At 45.2% G+C, this 6000-nt stretch overlaps 1 protein-coding gene across 4 annotated transcripts in view; it reads right to left on the reverse strand.

Annotated features, from left to right (window-relative positions):
- Aff3 (AF4/FMR2 family member 3) overlaps positions 1-6000 on the reverse strand; it is a 535781-nt gene that overhangs the window by 257989 nt on the left and 271792 nt on the right. The gene's annotated exons all lie outside the window — the stretch shown is intronic.

The following is a 6000-nucleotide window of genomic DNA, read 5'->3' on the forward strand; positions in this document are numbered from 1 at the left end:
GTAGCACCTTGCACATCTACTTCTCTTTATGATAGAAGGCGTGGTTGGGAAATGTGAATTATTATTACAGTAAAGGAGACAATGCCATGAATCCCCCTCCAAATGTTCCTCCTCCTTTCAATTTAAATTTGTGTATTTGGTACAGGTTTTCACTCTGCAGATTCAAGGTGGGGCAGTGCTGGGGACTGAACCCAGTTCTCGTGCTTGCGAGGCAGGTACTTGGACCCCTGAGCTCTCTCCACAGCCCTCCTGCTCCTTTCAAAGGCACTTATCCCATCATTCTTCCTACTGTCTGAGGTGGTTCTGGGAGTCCTCTTTTGTGAGTGTCTTTGGTTGTGCCGTTGGGCTGCCTTCTTGTTCTGAATTTATTCAAAGCATTTACCCTTCATGGTCATTTGACTTTGGGACAGAGCTTGACAGTGCCTGGTGATAGGTCCAGTATGTAAGTGGGTGAGGACACCCCAGGGTGCATTCACAGCCTGTTTTCCACTGGATGGCAAAGGGGGTAGTGGCACTTCTGTTATCTTGGTATAGGATAACTTTCCGTTATTGCAGTGTACCTGCAAGATGAGAGCAACAGAACACATGTACATGCCAACTATCTTTAATGATTTTGTCTTGTAGTGGAGTGTTAAAGATCCCTACGTATGTCATAGCACAGCAGCTTGCACAGCAAAAGGCCAAAAACATCCTGAAGCTACTGACCGCCTATCAGAACCTGCCCTGTCATTTTAGGGCAGGACCTGGCATCTCACACTTCCAGATGCCTGTATTGCTAACATTCCCTTGGTCTCCTATCCATACAGCTCTGCAATGCCTGCGTGACCTCTAAGTGTATGCATCAGGACAAAATGGGACCACTGAAAGGCAAAGCCATTCACGCTCAGCATGAGCCTCTGGACCTCTGGGGTCCCACAGCTATCAGCTCAAAGCCCCTGGGCTCCACAGGTTGGGAGTCGGAGTGGCCGCTGCCCCCCAACCCTGCTGGAAACTAAACCCTTCCAAGTCAGGCAAAGCCTGGGCAGGGTAGCTATGTGGGCCTGCAGCACAGCAGGCTGCCGGCTATACCTCCTGGGACCCAGGACATCTCTGGCTGAGGGTGGTGCCATTCTTTCATCAGGGCTTCTGGTTTCAGTGCAAAGGATTAACATAACAGCATCTATGTAGAATGCAGCTACAGATATAAAATAAGACACTGTAGAAGGGTGTTATTTCTGTCCCTAACCTTTCAAATAGCCTAGTGCAAGAAGGAAACAGAACAAAACACTACCAGGTGCACTCTTGTAGAAGACTGACTAGAGCTTCTGCCTGGTGAACTTCTCTAGGCCAATACCAGGTTTCTTTTGTTTTTATTTTATTTTTCTACCATAAGTAATGAGATATATTAATGGTGCTCTTCTGCAGTTTTACCTCAATTGATTTTGCCATCAGTGGGCCTCATTCTGTCGCTAATGAAATCTTTACTGTTGGAACCAAATGAAATAATTTATAAAGGAAACAGTATGAGCCAGAAAAAAGCCCATCTGGTCTGCAACAGGGGAGATCTGACCTACGCCAGCTCTGCCAATGACCCAAGTAGGTCACTGAAAACAAGTCATCTCTTTGTTCTGTATTTTCCAGTAGGCACAGGGTGGCTAATCTGTTTTTCTCTGGGTTATGGAGCATGCAGACATTTGAGCACAAGCCTTTTCCTGTCCCCTCTGGCCAGGGTGAGGACATGTGATGGGCCACAAGGTTGTGTACTACACAAAAGGGCTCTCGAGACCATGGCTGGAATCTTGCTCAGGAGATTCCTCAGTTTTGAGAAAACCCAGGAACAGAGGTGTTCCCTTTATTTGCCTGCAGTCTTTTCAAGCAGAACACTGATTTGAGTCTCCAGAGTTTGGGCAAGCACCACTAATCCCCTTCCTATGAACCAAAATGCAGCCCTACGGAAACATCCACTACGGGTATTTAGCAGCAGGCTGGAGGTAAACTAGTAAGTAAAGATGGGAGCCCAAATGGTAATCTGCTCGGACACTACACAGCAATTATCTCTCAATTCGTTCCTTATTTTGAAAGCAGAATCTGAAACACTGGTCTCCTACACAAAGCCGCACCATGTCATGAGAAGTACTCTCAGCAAATGCCTTCTATGCCTTCTAGAGCCGTTTTGCTTAAAACCTGTGCCACCTGCACAGCCCCCACCAGTAAACTGTAAATAGATTTTATTGACTGAACAAATGTTAATGCCATCATATGTTAATGGGCAATGCTATGAAAAGCACCAGAGTATTACAGCACTGGAACCTTTAAGGATGAAATACAGCACAACTTAGACAACGAACTGTTATGGACATATGTTGGCCAAGAAGGCTTCCAGCCCTTATTGCCCATCTTTATAGAACTCAGTTCTCTTTTCATCCTTGGTTGAAAGAATTCTGCAATTACACACAGATTTATTAAGTCCCAGGATTAAAATTTTCTGAGTAAGAATAAAAAATAATTATACTTCAGCACACGATGTAATATTCAAATGACTTGAAAACAGTCACTTCAGCAAAACTCAGAGAGGGGTGAGGAAGAAGAAGTTATAGAGAGGTTGGTATTGCAGGCCGTAAAAGCTGATGGGAGAGTTTAAGTGCACAAATGCATGATTCGGCACTTTCATGCCGTAATCATGCAGACACAGGAAGGCTCCCCTTTCACAGCAAAATGCCTAAATGGTTTCATTAATGAGCCAGGGAGACCTCTTCATTTAGCAAGACCTTGTAGTTGTTAAAAGACAGTGCGAGTTGATGCCAGATGTCTTTGGTCAAATCCTGGCTCACTGCCAGCTCCGTGACTTTGGCAAGGTGTGTCTAACCTCTCCTAACTGACTGAAGTTTCTGCACCAGTGAAGCAGGTGTGTGACACAGGGTAGCTCACAGGGCAGCTGTTTCCGTCAGCAGTCAGCCCAAGCGCCAGAAGCTTGGACAGCCTACATGATGAGTGTTGGATACGTTAGGGCCCCACCACTTGGCTAATGTCCTGGACACTGGGCTCAAGGCAACTGAAAAGGGGGCTGAATGGAAGTGGTGACTTTCCTCAGAAGGCGTTGCTAAACTCGCCGACTTGGTTTTTTTCCATTTCCTTTAGTCTGGATCAGACTTCTTTCCACAGAAAGAACCCTCAAAGGCGTCACCCACTGCCTTTTTGCTGTCTGTCCCATTGGGTGGATTTTAAGAAGTTGGTCTTCCTTGTGCTCTCAAAACTCCAAATGCCTTGGAACTCTCTTCCTGTGAGTCTGTGATCCCCCATGTCTCTGGTCTCTCTCTCACTTTTACTTTGTTGATCTTTCTCTTCTAGAATTCCATGACCACATAAGTTCTTAAATGTGTCTTGGACTCTATTTTTTCTCTCTAGGAGAGTGCAGCCACGTCTACAGTTTCATTGCCAGTGCTGTGCCAGTGAGGCAACATGCTGGGCTGCAGCTCCGGCCTCTGCTCTGAGCTCCCAACCCCTCCCGTGTACCTCCCTTCTCCACGTTCACCTTGACAGCACTCCAGAAAACTAGATTCGAGGTCCTTCACCTTCCTCAGTGCAGGACCCTTCTTGATGCTCCCATGCTAGAGAGGATGCATCTCTGCTTTGTGCAGCTGCCTGCCACCCACCCTTGCTTTTCTCCTTGACTCCTTTACTTCATTTTTTATGTTGCCAGAGGGGAGCACTGAGATCTCCAATGTGATCCCCTCCCTCTCTGCTCACGTGTTCTCTGGCTCCCTTCCTCATCTGACCTTGAACTTGTCTTAACACCCATTCTCTTGTGGCACCCCTTCCTCTCCTGCACAGCTTCATCCACCTGCCCATCAGCCATCTGTCCAGGGCACCTAACAAGCCAAGCTCTTCCATGTCCTCAAGCTCTTCAAACTCCTCTTTTCCATAGTTGGTTTCCTATGTATCATCTCTCAGTTCATTGTCATTTCACATCATATCACACTTCACATCAATCACACTTCATATCATATATGTATTCACTGAATAAAGTGATTTATAAAAACTGTTCACAAAACCATTTACAAATTTACAAAACCTATCATTTGTCTCTTCCAGATTGGACCTAAGAGGCAAAAGTGCCACATCTGTTTTTCTTTATACTCTTGTCCTAGTAACCTCTCCCGTGAACAAGGCATAAGTACTACACTGCTTTTTGTCACTAAAAGACGTGTTTTTCATGACTTTCTTCTTCTTCTACAGTAAGAGAATTCTCACATAAACGCCATGTCTGCCAATACAAGCTCTCCGAGTGACACTGACCACATCATTTATCCAAGACAGACATAAAGACAGAGAAACTTATAAGGGAAATTTGGCTCCATAAGGACTACCCAAGGACACCTGGCCCTCAAAAGACAAGGATGTGCTTGTGGTTTAACAGGGGACTCTCACTAGCTCGCTCATTCACTAATTTATTTACTCAGCAAAATTGGGGCTTCTAAATTCTAGACACTGGGGCCACAGTCTGGGAGGAAGGCTGGGCTATGTGACAGATAGACCACAAATGTACAGGGACAGGGGCTCACCCCTACATGGGCAGGTGAGAGAGCACCACGCCCTACTAGGTGCTGCTGGAATCTACGCCTCTCCCATCCCGAAGCAGTCCTCATGAGATCTGGAAAGAGCAGACTCAGGATGCTCGGACATCCATTGTCCACTTGCATGGTCACAGTCCTAATGGCCAGCCTGCTCTGGCATGCATGCAGACTCTTGAGGCTTGCAAAGAGGTTACCCAGGCATCCAGGGGGCCAGGTTTTCCCCTGGCTCCATTCCTGGCTGAAGGAGAGTTATGGCAGGGGCAGCACGGGCCACTTGGGCCACCCATGTGAGAGATATGCAGAGCTAGTGTCACGGGGGCGGAGTGGGGAAGCGGGAGAGGAGGGGCACTCAGCTCTCATCAGCTATGCTCGGGAAAACAGATAAAGTCTTGATTGCAGCATCTGTGCATTTTAATTGAGTTTTACTTTATCTAGACTATATCTTTTTGCTGTGGGAATTACTCAAGTTTTTACTGAAACTTCAGACCCTACTTAGAGAATAGAAAAGACCAAATGACAGATGTCTTTCATATTTTTAGAAAAGTCCAGAGATGATAAAAGGAATAGTTTTGCTAGTTAAAGGAACCAGAGTGGGGCCTGGCATATTTTGGTATTATCGTCTTTCAGAGACAAACACCATGACCAATCAAAGGAAAGTGGCTTAAAACAAAGCATTTGGACAACAAGCAGGAAAGAGAAATACAAGAAAATTTATCTCAGCACCACACACTATCAGTGGTTTAAAACAAAACAGAAAGTGTTCACAGGAATAGAAAATACAATCTGGTCCTTATTTGACATGTACTTAAGTGCCACACAAGAAGCTGCCTATTTTGGCAATTGTTTCCCATGCAAAAAAAAAAAGTCGTTACAGATTCAACGTATCAAACTTCAATTAATTATTCTGGCCAGCTTAGAGATTTATTTATGAAGTAATGCTTTCCAGAGAGAAAAATATCTGTTTACAAAACACTTTGTTAACTTAAAATTTTAAGCCAAGTAATCCTACAGCATTACTGAAATGCACTAGCAGTTCAAGGAAAAGTGTGTGGGATACCCAAGTTAGGAAAACATTAAAGTAAAGTTGCTGTCACTTTTTTCTTTATTAGGGAATGGCCATACATCTCTTCCAGTTTGTCTTGGTGTTCTGCCCAGTGTAATATCAGTTTTCAGAGAACTGTAAATTATTAGGTTACTCTCCTGAAAGGATACAAGTGCAGAAAAACTCTGGGTTGTGATGACTTCCTGATTACAAGTGGGGACATTCAGGGAAACCCCCATGTGGTACAGCATTCCAACCAACCTGTAAGAGAGAGAGAGTGTGTGTGTGTGTGTGTGTGTGTGTGTGTGTGTGAGAGAGAGAGAGAGAGACAGAGAGAGAGAGAGAGAGAGAGACAGAGAGAGAGACAGACAGAGAGAGAGACAGACAGAGAGAGAGAGACAGACA

This window comes from Octodon degus, unplaced genomic scaffold, assembly GCF_000260255.1.
Source record: "Octodon degus isolate 3935 unplaced genomic scaffold, OctDeg1.0 scaffold00052, whole genome shotgun sequence".
Classification (NCBI taxonomy): Eukaryota; Metazoa; Chordata; class Mammalia; order Rodentia; family Octodontidae; genus Octodon; species Octodon degus.